Consider the following 14,760-nt stretch of genomic DNA (forward strand, 5'->3'; position numbering starts at 1 on the left):
GTCACCATCAATAGCGATAGTAACTCAAAGCAACACATTAGAAGAAAGGAAACAAAAACCTACGAACAATCTAGAAAAGCTTGACCAGTTTTACACAAAGTGGATACTTTGCCGGAACACTAACAAAACAGACGTCGACTCACGTCACCTAACAAACAGTATGGCAAACAGAGAATTCAGTGTAACATTCCGCAATAATAAATTACGACATAATCGACGCTACAAATATTTGAGAGTGACTCTTGACAGATTTCTGACATTAAGGGAACATCTAGAACTAACAGCACAAAAGCTAAAATCGAGGAATAATATTATTAAGGAAACTGGCTGGTGATAGCTGGGAATCTAATGCAAACGCCTTAACAACTACAGCACAAGCACTTGAGCATCTTGTCTCCGAATACTGTTCTCCTGTTCGGAGTAAAAGTAGCGTTGTCAACAAAATAGATCTCCATTCAAGACACGCGATGAGGATCATGACAGGAACTCTGAAATCCACATCAGTACCGTGGCTGTGAGTTCTCTCCAGTATTGCATGTCTAATTCTCCGACGATAAGAAGTAGAAACACTGGAATGGATGAAACTCAAAAGATCCAGATACTTATCAATTTATGAAACACTGAACAACTTATCCCGCACCCGACTAAAATATAGAGAACCTTTCTTGGTAAACAATGGTCTAATCGCCCCAGAAAGCTATAACCTAAGTGATGAAATCACTATACGTTCTTCCATGTCATAAGAAATTTGGTAATATAGATCCCACCATCTAACCCCCGGGACCGAACCAACCAAGAAAAATACGAAACTCCCTCAAATGTGTCATAACTGACTGGGTCGTGATCAAAGCAACGCTACAGAAGTGGGGAATTACCGATGACAACCGTTGCGACTGAGATACATCAGAACATACAGTGGAGCATATTTTACACTACTACCCAAAAAGAGAGTTCATGGGTATCTGCAACAGCTAACTGGTGAGAGAATTTGGACATCCAACTATGATGATGTGTCAACTTCTTTCCGCTACTAACGGTTTTCCAGGATTCATTATTACCTACAAAAACACATATATAGATGTATCTGCTTACACTGATTCGTATCATTTCATCTTATCTTGCATTAATATAACTGGACGAGTACGTGGCAGTAAAATATAACTGTAACCCATGGAAACATTACAGTTCCTACGACGCTTCTTCGCGACACATCATATGGCACTTTCGGACGCATATCGCAGAAAAGCTTTGTGAGACGTGGCGGTCATCTCTGCAGTTATAATAACACTTCCGTCTTAACCATAATTCTTTATTACCTTTCATTAATCCTTACGCGTTTAGGCAGTAAACTGTTTTCAAAAGATCCTAAACGAAAAAGATGTAGCTTACGTTGAGAAGCGTGTAAATGACAACGCTCAATAAAGTATGAAATAGCAAACGTTGAGATACATGCGAGCAATATCAATGGAATACTATGTGAACGTAGCAGAACTTTCAGCTGCCAAAACGCTGCTGATACAATGTGTCGTGTCGAAGATAATTTCATGTAATATGAGTGCAAATGGGTTTATGTGTGGACATGAAACAACAAGGAACGCATCTCCACTAGATGGCGCTAACGTACAAAGACGGCACTGTCTTGCAACGAATGCGTATCTGAGTTTACAAAAATAAGTGTACGTTTTACAGTCATATAAGCGCACTAGCATACATGCGTACACCTAATGTATTATTTACATTTTTATTTTACGTGAAAAAGATATTACCTGAAGTAAACATTTTGTTATACAATTGTTTCGTGAGTATATTACATAAAAATGAAAATATACAGGACGTGAAAAATGTAAAAACAGCTAAACTCAAAATCGAACCTAACCTATTTAGAAAGTTGATTATTAGCGCAAGGGGTATTTTTAATAAGTCACGATACAGATCAGCTTGTAGTGACTAGAGCCACCATCGCTAACATAGAACCTAACAACACAACTGTAAATTTCAGAAGTGCACCTAGGTATCAGCTAGCCAGAGGAATACATAGGTGAGATAGTGGCACGTTGCAACAAAACACAGTTATTAATTTTTATTGTAAACTGTCTAAATTTGGAAATGATAGTAAGGAACTACATACTTTTACACATAGAAATCACAAACAAAATGTCAGATTAGACCCTTAGAATGGCTTCAACAAAGTATAGAGAAAAGGTTGACACGCGTTTCAATTTACCCTACCAATGGGGCTCGCGACAACATACCAAATTTTTACTGACAAGAGCCTATTCAGTTTGAAATATCTGACATGACAGAAGTGTCTTAATTGTATCCTCAGCCCGCACACGCGTAGAATGGATCATTATTCGCACATAACCAATGAAACCACGATTTGAATGTAGTATAATGTGTCCGTTCCACTCGCTGTCTATAAACATCACCACCGATCAAACAATAATTTGGATGAAACCGCAATTTTCTTTTGCTGCCAATTGTTGCTTCCTTCTTTTTTTCTCTTTCCATTCTTCGGTGTCATCTTGTGATTTCTCTTTTCCTTTTTTTCCCAAGAACCTGCTTTTAGCGGGTGTCTGTTAAGACAGCACACTTCCCCTTCTTTCTTCCACGGTTGCTCTCTTTCCTAGGTCCATCTTTAGGGAAAGGGCTAATGTGCTCAGGGTAAAAATGTTTCTCTGTTGAAGTACCGGGAACAGAATTAACAGAATTTGCCACATTCCAGAACCTGTGGCAACACTGATGCCTCCAATGAGCCCGTCGCAGATAAAGTGATTTTTAAAAATTTTTCTTGGAAAAATAATCATGGGTGGAACGAACATCCCTAGTGCACATATAACAGCTGCTACTGTTGCCAATTCTCCCCGTTCAGCAGAGCTCACAATTCCATTTCTTTCACATCTTTGTGCACAACCATTCTGTTTGGTTTTAACACTGTAGTTACACCCGTTTCATCCATGTTACGAGGTCTGGAAGGAGGAAGAGGGTGCCGAAAATAAACATCTCCTAACTTCTGAAAAAATTCCCCAACATTTTTTCTATTAAATGCTGTCATTCTTCCCAGACTTGTGTTTTCAGGTTGTCTGATGGAAAGATCATTGTCTCTCTCCAAAAATCCTAAAAGCCAATTAGCCCGAGCTATTTTCCTTTTGTGCCCAAGATGATGGCGTTTCACCTTAAAGTATTATGCACAAAGATACCCCAGTTTTCGTACTTCCTTTTGGTCAACTCGAACGCAATTTCGCTGGACCTAAATGTTCAAATGTGAATTCCTAAGGGACTAAACTGCTGAGATCATCGGTCGCTAGACTTACACTCAATTTAAACTAACTTACGCTAAGGACAACACACACACCCATGCCTGAGGGAGGACTGGAACCTCCTGTAGGAGGGGCCGCGCAATCCGTGTCAGGGCGCCTCAAACCGCCGGCCACTTCCCGCTGCTCGCTGGATCTCACAATATAGTCCCTGAGTATTTTTTCCTGACCGTCTGAAGACACATTCATGTATTTAGAGTACCGCGAAGTAACGTTTCCGTCCGTATCTTTTTTCTTTCTGATGAATCGAGAGGGGGTACAGTTGCAAACATTAAATTCTTTTGCAGTTTTTGTAATATAACAATCGCCAGTTCCTCCATTTTCCAGAACCAAAGTGGCTGCTCTCTGCTTCACGTCCAAAGGTGTCATACCTCTTCCTGTTTTGCGTTTGTAATGACGCATTTTCTTTACCTGAAAATAATAATTTAGACTGAATAAACGTAAAATACAAAAACAAGTAAAATAAAAACATTACACTATCCAACAATCATACAAATTTGACCTAACAAAGAGTCGGGTAAGTTGCAACACCGTGTTGCGACATTCCCCGCTTCGCGCCGACGTATAAATCACAAGTAAACACCCCGACAGTGACTTTAAACTAAAGTCAGTTATTACATTGTTAAACCATAAAAAGAAGCTATTTATAACTTGTGAAATCTAAGTTCGTCACCGAACGTTTTGTATAGAAATTGAAATAAGATCACCGTGAATTCATTGTCCCAGGAAGGGGAAACTTTATTGACACATTCCTGGGGTCAGATACATCACATGATCACACTAACAGAACCACAGGCACATAGACACAGGCAACAGAGCATGCACAATGTCGGCACTAGTACAGTGTATATCCACCTTTCGCAGCAATGCAGGCTTCTATTCTCCCATGGAGAGGATCGTAGAGATGCTGGATGTAGTCCTGTGGAACGGCTTGCCATGCCATTTCCACTTGGCGCCTCAGTTGGACCAGCGTTCGTGCTGGACGTGCAGACCGCATGAGACGACGCTTCATCCAGTCCCAAACATGTTCAATGGGGGACAGATCCGGAGATCTTGCTGGCCAGGGTAGTTGACTTACACCTTCTAGAGCACGTTGGATGGCACGGGATACATGCAGACGTGCATTGTCCTGTTGGAACAGCAAGTTCCCTTGCCGGCCTAGGAATGGTGGAACGATGGGTTCGATAACGGTTTGGATGTACCGTGCACTATTCAGTGTCCCCTCGACGATCACCAGAGGTGTACGGCCAGTGTAGGAGATCGCTCCCCACACCATGATGCCGGGTGTTGGCCCTGTGTGCCTCGGTGGTATGCAGTCCTGATTGTGGCGCTCACCTGCACGGCGCCAAACACGCATACCACCATCATTGGCACCAAGGCAGAAACGACTCTCATCGCTGAAGACGACACGTCTCCATTCGTCCCTCCATTCACGCCTGTCGCGACGCCACTGGAGGCGGGCTGCACGATGTTGGGGCGTGAGCGGAAGACGGCCTAACGGTGTGCGGGACCGTAGCCCAGCTTCATGGAGACGGTTGCGAATGGTCCTCGCCGATACCCCAGGAGCAACAGTGTCCCTAATTTGATGGGAAGTGGCGGTGCGGTCCCCTACGGCACTGCGTAGGATACTACGGTCTTGGCGTGCATCCGTGCGTCGCTGCGATCCGGTCCCAGGTCGACGGGCACGTGCACCTTCCGCCGACCACTGGCGACAACATCGATGTACTGTGGAGACCTCACGTCCCACGTGTTGAGCAATTCGGCGGTACGTCCACCCGGCCTCCCGCATGCCCACTATACGCCCTCACTCAAAGTCCGTCAACTGCACATACGGTTCACGTCCACGCTGTCGCGGAATGCTACCAGTGTTAAAGACTGCGATGGAGCTCCGTATGCCACGGCAAACTGGCTGACACTGACGGCGGCGGTGCACAAATGCTGCGCAGCTAGCGCCATTCGACGGCCAACACCGCGGTTCCTGGTGTGTCCGCTGTGCCGTGCGTGTGATCATTGCTTGTACAGCCCTCTCGCAGTGTCCGGAGCAAGTATGGTGGGTCTGACACACCGGTGTCAATGTGTTCTTTTTTCCATTTCCAGGAATATATATATATATATATATATATATATATATATATATATATATATATATATATATATATTGAAATTAGAATGGCCGTGCGGTTCTAGGCGCTTTAGTCTGGAACCGCGTGACCGCTACGGTCGCAGGTTCGAATCCTGCCTCGGGCATGGATGTGTGTGATGTCCTTAGGTTTAAGTAGTTCTAAGTTATAGGTGACTGTTGACCACAGATGTTAAATCCCATAGTGCTCAGTGCCATTTGAACCATTTCTTTTAAATTAGAAAGTTATTCACCATTGACGTCTTCTGTCGCTGACTGTATAAGTGGGGATACTACGCAGTTGAAAGTTCCACCACGCGATTGCAGCATCTGATGGGATACTTCAAGAAAAGATGCAGATGTTGCAGTTTAGCGCTGCTGCAACATGCCCCTCTCTCCCCTACACAATTACAGAAACATTATGTTTACACAAACAACAGAAGCACACACAACACCAAAGAGCTGATACAAAATGTCTTCTACAGTGACACTCACGTCATTCGATATCAGATCTGCGTACACCAATAGTGCCACCATAGAAACCATCCGTCAACCACAACATCATCAAACAGCAATTAGAACAACAGAAAGACATCAGCAAATCACAGAAACAAGAAAGAACAAGCACCCTAAAATTAATCGCAGGTCAGAGCTATTTCTCATTTGACAACCAGTTCTACTTAAAAGCAGATTGGTTTCCTGTGGGGTCGCCAGTCAGCGGACTCCTAGCCAACAATTTCCTTAATAACACTGAGAACAAAATATCTGAAACCATAAAAAAGGAAGAAAGATTAGGTTCAATCATCCCATCGACAACAAAGTCAGCACTTCTACAAAATGATCGACAGAGATAGAATGGAAATAATAATTAGACCCAAACAGTACCAAATGTTATACTGGAAACGCTATGTAGATGACATTATATGCCTTTTAGATGAAACATCGAGTCACATCCAACAACTCCACAATCTCATAAATACAGTTCATTCAAAAGTGGCAAAACTTAAATTCCTTTGACCTCACAGTACATATACAGAACAATTTTCAGGAAAGTCTCCACCACCAGTACAGCCATTCACAAAAATTCAGAATACTCGATCTTGGACACACATGCCGGTCTCCAATATGTACTGCACAGACTGAATAAACTCCTCTCCACAAACAGCTATGGAAAAGGGATACGACACAAATATTGTAGACAAACGAAGTTACAAAAATCAAACAAAAATAAAAGAGGCGCCTAGCACACAAAATGAAACAGATCGTCACCAAGATACAAAGACACAAAGAACACAAACACACAGAACACGAAAACACAGAATGCGCACACAAACAGACATGAAGAAGAAGTACACGGAACAACAAGCAAATGGTACACCCCCACTACAATGGAGCTCACAGGATAGGCAACATTCTCACAAAACAATGACTACAAATAATCTACGGAACCGATGACGCAATTCAGAGAAAGCTACTGACAACCTATAAAAACACAGACAAACGCAATATATATGATATTTATTAAATGAAATGTCAGGACTGCATTTCAGTTTATAATGGACAGACAAGCAGAAATTTCAACATTGCCTACACAGAATACAAAACAGTACTAGAAAGTAAAAGCTGCTGTTGTACATTCGCGGAACTCCTTAATGGTGTAGAGCACATGCCAACAGACATTTTAAACATATATACAACGATCTACAAATTTTCAAGTGCAGCAGCAGCTTCTAACAAAAGTTAATAACTGAGGAAAACTAAAAAATTCACAACGCCTCAGTTAAAGGAAAATAAATAATACAGAATTTCATACATCTGTAAAAAATATCTGTAACGAAACTGTGTTCTCTGTCTTCAAAGAACTGTCAGACTACCCAAATACACACACACACACACACACACACACACACACACACACACACACACTAGATTATTTAATGTAGATCAAAACAACACAAAAAATGTGTGTGAAATCTTATCGGAGTTAACTGCTAAGGCCATCATCCCCTAAGCTTACACACTGCTTAACCCAAATTATCCTAAGGACAAACACACACACCCATGCCCGAGGGAGGACTCGAACCTCCGCCGGGACCAGCCGCACAGCGCAGCGCCCAAGACCGCTCGGCTAATCCCGCTCGGCAAATGAAAACATTCCCCACGTTAATTTGCGATGTAATTAACTTTCTAAATTAAGTTCCTTATCAACGCAGATGACAAACTGTGAAAGAATAGCTACAACGCAAAATACGGAAAGCTACAAAAACCAAAGCATGTGGCAGCAAGGTATACATAAAAAATATTAGTGTGTTTTTGAATCGGTAAATACTTTTCTTAAAAACCGAAAATTTCTAATTGTGCACGTGTTAAGAGCAATTTTTCTGTTGTTTAATAGAAAGAAAATAAAAGCCCACTGATGATACTGTAACTTAAGCGACATACGTCCGACTAAAAAGAAGAAAAAAAAACTGTCTTTGCTCAAGGTAAAGCCCACCCAAAAACGAATATTTAGAGGAGACATCTGTAGAACAGGGAATGTCAAATGTTTAGTGATGGTAGCGATGAAAATCGTTCTTACTTAGTGCCATCTAGAATCTAACGGACATAAAGAAAATTGGAGGACTAGTACGTGACATCCATCACACAACGTGTGATTCCTTGCAAAGCAGGTATGTAGTGTGGGTTTAAAATGATAGGAGAAATACCTGTATTGGGAAACGGTGCAAGAAATACTCCCAGAAGTGGGAAAAGGGAACTGTCCGCTTTGGCAAAAGCTGGAATCTGAAATAGCTGTGTCGTCAGCTGAGTGGAAAACCCGGCATCAGACGGGGAAGCTGCTGTAGGCAGCATTACTTGTGGTGCCTCACCCTGTCCGGCGTACGATGTCAAATTAGCGCCCACTTGGTGTGTCGTGATGGCTATTCGGAGCGGCCACGCTTTAGCGACGCTTCCAGTGCGCCAATTTGCATAATGCGTCAACAGCACGGAATTAGCCGCTCGCAGTTCTCCCGTAACTTGAAATTTCGAACGGAAAATAAACCAGCCCTGTGACTGCCTAAACGTTAATGGCTACACTCTCCTTCGTACATCTATTTTTGTTAGCTACGTTACAAGTCCAAATTTCTTACATGGGCACCTCATGTCTGGATTATGGAATGTGATTATGAAGACATCTTAGAACTTTATAACTGCAGCATTTGAAGTGAGAAACAGTGTTGTACAACGGTGACCATTAAAACTGGAGAGTCTGCCGAGCGCTGTTTGCAAACGGGTGCACACAACACTTGTGAGGCAAACTGAGGAGCTACTTGATTGAGAAGTAGCGGCTCCGGTCTCGCAAACTGATATACGGCTGGGAGAGCGGTGAGCTGACTACACGTCCCTCTGTATCCGCATCCAGTAACGCCTGTGGTGTGAGGATGACATGGCGTCCGGTCGGTGCCGTTGGGCCTTCAAAGTTCTGTTCAGACATGGTTTAGTTTTCTTTAGGGCACAGCCCACACCAGCCTTCACCCTGTTCCATACGCTGCACATCTCAAGAACTGCACGTCAGTGATTATGATAACACCACAGTACCTGGTGAAGCTTAAAAGAGACCTAAGAGGCTTTCATCAACGATTTATAAACCTGTCAATAGTTTGACAAACTTATAGAGTATCAGCTGGAGGCGAGAAATAAAAAAGTGGAACAATAATTCAAAACAAATGGGAATATACTTTACGGTGGTGGGGCAATAACGAACATTCTGCTGACGATGTTAGGAAAAATTCTTCCCACAGCTGGTAAAATTGTTGTTTATTAAAACACGACCGGTTTCACGGTTTCAACCCACATTGTCAGGTGAAAGTACAGTCATCACTTTTTATGTATGTGAAAATTAGTTAAGGAATGTCTAAAATATATTCACAGTGGTAAAAGATAACACGCATACCCATCACTCCTATTCGAAAGTTACTTTTCAGAGAATATCGTCAATATTATGGCGAGCAAAAGGTAAAGAAGGAGTGACCTATTCTTTAAAATTTGGCTGCGTCTAAAAAGAGAAAAGAAAATATTTTATAGTGAGCGGACGATAATTTTTTAAAAAAGGGTCCGGATTCAGGCTAAAGAATTGTCACTGATAATATGATCAGTCGCGACACCCGCAAATTACGGTGCGAGAAGACTCAGGTGGCAGTGTCTTAGCAGTAGGGCAGCTCAGTGGAGGGCAAGGCAAAAGAGGCCCGCACGAACGACAGAGAGACTAGCTGGCTGGCGGAACGGAAGCTATCTATGTGGACAGTGTGACGTCATACATTCATGACTAGGAACGCTGGGTCGCTAAGTTTACATGCGAGAATGATACGGAATTTTATTACCTACTAGCACCTAATCATAAAAACAATCAAAATCAGCCAGAAAATATATGGTGCTTTAATTCCAACTGGTTATTCAGAGCGAACTGTGCGTTTTCTATTTTATGTCTAAGAATTTCCACTTCCTCTAATATGTTCACAATATAGCCTTTCTTATGATGTATTTTTAAATTTTCTGAAGGGCTTGTGATGCTGTGGCCCTCTTTGCGTAAGTGCGCTTTTGATGCAGAGCGGGCATTATTTAAGTTAAGATGTTGCTGGAATCGGAATGCCCAACCGGATTGTCCTATATTTTTCTTAGGGCAATCATTTCAGTTACCGCAGTATACACCCGCTTCATTACATTTATTCACCACAGCTTTTCCCTCGTGCCTGAGATTTCTGCCTAGATCTGAAAATGTAAAATACGATGGAATAATGTTTTTGTATCTCATACATCTGACAGTTTTTTCGGATATTGCACCCACATATGGTATTCCACAAAAAATTGAGCGTTCCTTGAGCGTTCCTCTGTCTGCTCGGCTGATCTAAGCGTTATAAAACCTGCCTGTAATGCGCTATTGGAGGGAAGATTTTATTTTTCAGTATACTTCCATTAATTGCTTCTGCAAAGTCTGGATCGTATCTGTTTTGATCGCTAAATACTGTATAACCTCATATTAAGTCAACTGAGCTTCTATGGTAAGCGGCACTTCATACATACGGTTTGACATGGCTCGGAAGTGCTGCGGATTTATATTTCATTGGATGCCATGACTGCCTGTGTATGACAAGATCTGTCGTGGTTGGCTTCATCATCATTCTGAGGATGATGATGATGATGATGATGATTATGGTGATGACACATAACATCTCCTCTTCCCACCTATTTCACTATGTACTAATGGTAATTCCGTGAAAGTTTGCAGTGACAGCTTCAGGGAACCATATGATGTGAAAGCGCCACTATATCCCTTGGAAGTTGTGGGATGATGGGAGATATTGATGGAAGACGAATCACTGCATTCTGCTTAAACATTTTGGGTAAACTCTGAAACACGTCGATTCCCTCAGCCGCACCTTACTACATTAACTGACAAGAAAATGCGGAGAACTGACTAGACATATTTAGATGTCGATATAATTTGTGCATGTACACTGCGTGGGAGTGTATGTAAATGATTCAGTGTTGCAATACTCTGTAACTAGTAGAGCGAGCTCCAGAATGGATTAGTGGTGTTCATGTTTAGTGTTCTTACCAGGTCTGTTGGGTATATAAGGGACGTGGCAGATAGCGATCACTGTGAAGGACAGAGGGGCACTACATACTCATGTGTGACAGCGTTATCAGTACCTGACAGAGTCTGCAAGGGGCCTCATTGTGGGTCTGAATTTGGCCTGGAGCTTGAGTCGTGCTGTGTCCACATTTGTTATCATTCAGATGTGACAGTGGGTCGATGTTGGACTGCATGTGAATGTGAGGGTGGCATTCCCGTCTTCAAGGTTCTGGTCGACCATATCTGACTACCAGAAGGACGATCGCTGAGTCGAGCACCAAACACATCTTAGCCCTTTCACAGCTGCGCCTACCATCCGGAAATAAGTAATGGACTCCTTACAAAATTCGGTGTCATACCCGATCCTAGATCGGAGACTGGAAGCAGCCGGACTAAGGATTTAACACCCTGCGCAGGCTGCTGTGAACACTATAACGCACGGGCTGCATTTGGAGTGATATTGTGGCTGGGAAGCATGGACTGTTGAAGAATGGCCTCGCATTGTGTTAATTTAATGAACCGCGGTTCTGCGCTACACCTGATGATCATTATTAATAACCGTGCTGGCTACTTGTGGAGCGGTTCCACTCTTCCATTGTATAAGAGAGGCAAAAGACACAACTGTGTTCCTCCTGGCATCAAGCTAAGAGGAGCTATTGGGGATGAGTTCAGGCCACGGCTTGTAGTGATCTGAGAAACCTTAGACTCTGCAAAAGTACGTTGCAGACATCCTGCGTCCTCATGTGCTACCTCTCATGCGATAGTATCATGATGCCATTTTTCAACAGGACAATGCACGTCTACAGCATAATACGTGTCTTTATGAACTATCTGCGTGATTTTGACATACTCCCATGCCAAGCAAGATAGAACGTGTTTGGAAACATGTTCCACGTCAGTTTCGTCCCACTGCCAGTGTTTAAGATATCAAGAACCAGCTACAACAGCTGTCGGCGAACTTGCCTCGGGAGAGGACAAAACGGTTTTATACACTGAAGCGCCAAAGAAACTGACATAGTCACATGTATTCAAATACAGAGGCATGTAAACAGGCAGAATACGGTACTGCGGTTGGCAACGTCTATATAAAACAAGTGTCTGGCGCACTTGTTAGATCAGTTACTGTTGCTACAATGGAGAGTTATCAAGATTTAAGTGAGTTTGAACGGCGCACGAGCGATTGGACACAACATCTCCGAGGTAGCGAAGAAGTGGGGATTTTCGTGGACGACTATTTCACGAGTGTACCGTGAATATCAGGAACCTGGTAAAACATCAAATCTCCGACATCGCTCCGGCTGGAAAATGATCCTGCAAAAACGGGACCAACGTCGGCTGACAGAAGTGCAACCCTTCCGAAAATTGCTGGATTACAATGCTGGGCCATCAACAAGTGTCTTAGTGCGAACCATTCAACGAAACATCATCGATATAGGCTTTCGAAGCCGAAGGTCATCTCGTCTGCCCTTGATGACTGCAGGACACAAAGCTTTATGTCTCTTCTGGGCCCGTCAACACCGACTATGGACTGTTGATGACTGGAAACATGTTGCCTCGTTTCAAATTATTTTGAGAGGATGGATGTGTACGGGTATGGAGACAACCTCATGAATCCGTGGGCCCTGCATATCAGCAGGGGACTGTTCAAGCTGGTGGAGGCTCTGTAATGGTGTGGGGCATGTGCAGTTGGAGTGATGTGGGACCCCTGATACGTCTATATACGACTATAACAGGTGACACGTACGTAAGCATCCTGTCTGATCACCTACATCCATTCACATCCATTGTGCATTTCGACGAACTTCGGCAATTGCAGCAGGGCAATGCGACACCCCACAAGTCCAGAATTGTTCAAATGTTCAAATGTGTGTGAATTCCTAAGGGATTAAACTCCTGAGGTCATCGGTCCCTAGACTTACAAACACTACTTAAACCAACTTTTGCTAACGATAATGCTCGAAACTACGGCGGGAGGGGCCGCGCAATCCGTAACATGGCGCCTCTAACTGGGAGGCCACTCCGCGCGGCTCCAGAGTTGCTACAGAGTGGCTGCAGGGAACACTCTTCTGAGTTTAAACAGTTCCGATGGCCACCAAATTCCCCAGACTTTAACATTATTGAGCATATCTGGGATGCCTTGCAACGTGCTGCTCAGAAGAGACCTCCACTCCCTCGTACCCTTGCGGGTTTATGAACAGTCCTGCGGGATTCAGGCGTTAGTCGAGTCATGTCGCGTCTTGTTGCGGCACTTTTGCGTGCTCATGGGGGCCATACGCGATATTAGGCAGGTGTACCACTTTCTTTGGCTACTCAGCGTAACATCCTTCCTATCCGAATATGCGCTTACCTTCAGGCCACAGCCATTGCAATGTCTTTTGTAAATTTGAGTCGATTTTGTAATCACTGAAATGTCACCACATACTCTCTCAACCAATGAATTTTCATTTCGTTTCCTCGCTTTGTTTTGTGCTGTTCCGAAGTACATTCTCTTTAGAATCTTAATGATTTTTTAATTTTTCACGTGTATTTCTCGATATTGGCTATTTATTCTGAAAGAGCACTCCGTGCCTCCTTGTCGAAGGAACGTTAAGCGCTTTAGTCTTCCCTTCAAAGAGGACGCACTGCCAAACGCCACTGTGTAACAATGGCCGACCGCGCAATGCAGATGAAGCCGACGCCTCGTAGGTCTTTGTTCGCAGACGCGATCGTCGTCCTCATTTCTTTGTTGCGGGGGCAGAACGACTTCATCAGGATACGCGTGACCGTCGATTCTTTGCATTCGTTCCGGCGTTTATCTCGCGACTTTCAGAGTAGCCGCACGAAACATTTAGAGGTAGTTACTCTCTCTGTAGGAACGCTGAAATGTTTTTGTTACCTCAACGATTGTTTTGTTCTTCTCATTGACACTTGCGAATTATATGGAACATAGTTTTCCTGGCATAAGTACTGAAGCTTTATAATTGTATAAATGGTTCATTTTCATTCACTTAACATACTGTCGTCTTGTGTAAGTATAGTGACTGTACTGTTTCCCACATTCCTCTTTCACCCACGCTGCTTTACCTGTTTTCGAAGAAGTTGTAGTAGTTTTGTGGAGGAATGTGCTGATGTGAACACTGCCTGTAGCTGTCTTGGGGCTGTCCTAGAGTCATTCTCTATGACGTCACCGAGATGGCGGTCGCTGGTTGGTTGTTGTGACAAATATATCGTGGATGAGTAGGACAGAGACAATGCTAATACAATCTAACTGGGCGAGAGAGGAGAGAGAGAGAGAGAGAGAGAGAGAGAGAGAGAGAGAGAGAGAGAGAGAGGAGGGGCAGGACCACAAATATGTCAGTTACTAGCAACTTAACAGCAGTACTTATCCCAAACCCATCAAAGTTGTTGTTTTTTCCGGCTTGGAACCGCCTGCTAAATCCCCATTCAGATTCTTCCACTTACAGCAATGAAGGACAATAACGATAACGAAGATTGCGAGCTCCCTTCCCACAAAAAATTGCCACTGGAACCCCCTTTCTTTTATTGGCTTCCGAGCCTTAGTGTGTGAGGCTGAATGTTTGAAGGATTTGCATACGTCTTTTGACCGTCTGTCTGTCCTACATCGGTGAAAAATGGTTCCGATGCAAAACACAAATTATAATGGTCACTACAGAATCTGAATTACACGAAAATATCAAATTATACACTGCACGATACAGTTAAAGTATTATTAT

Source organism: Schistocerca gregaria, chromosome 3 (assembly GCF_023897955.1).
Source record: "Schistocerca gregaria isolate iqSchGreg1 chromosome 3, iqSchGreg1.2, whole genome shotgun sequence".
Classification (NCBI taxonomy): Eukaryota; Metazoa; Arthropoda; class Insecta; order Orthoptera; family Acrididae; genus Schistocerca; species Schistocerca gregaria.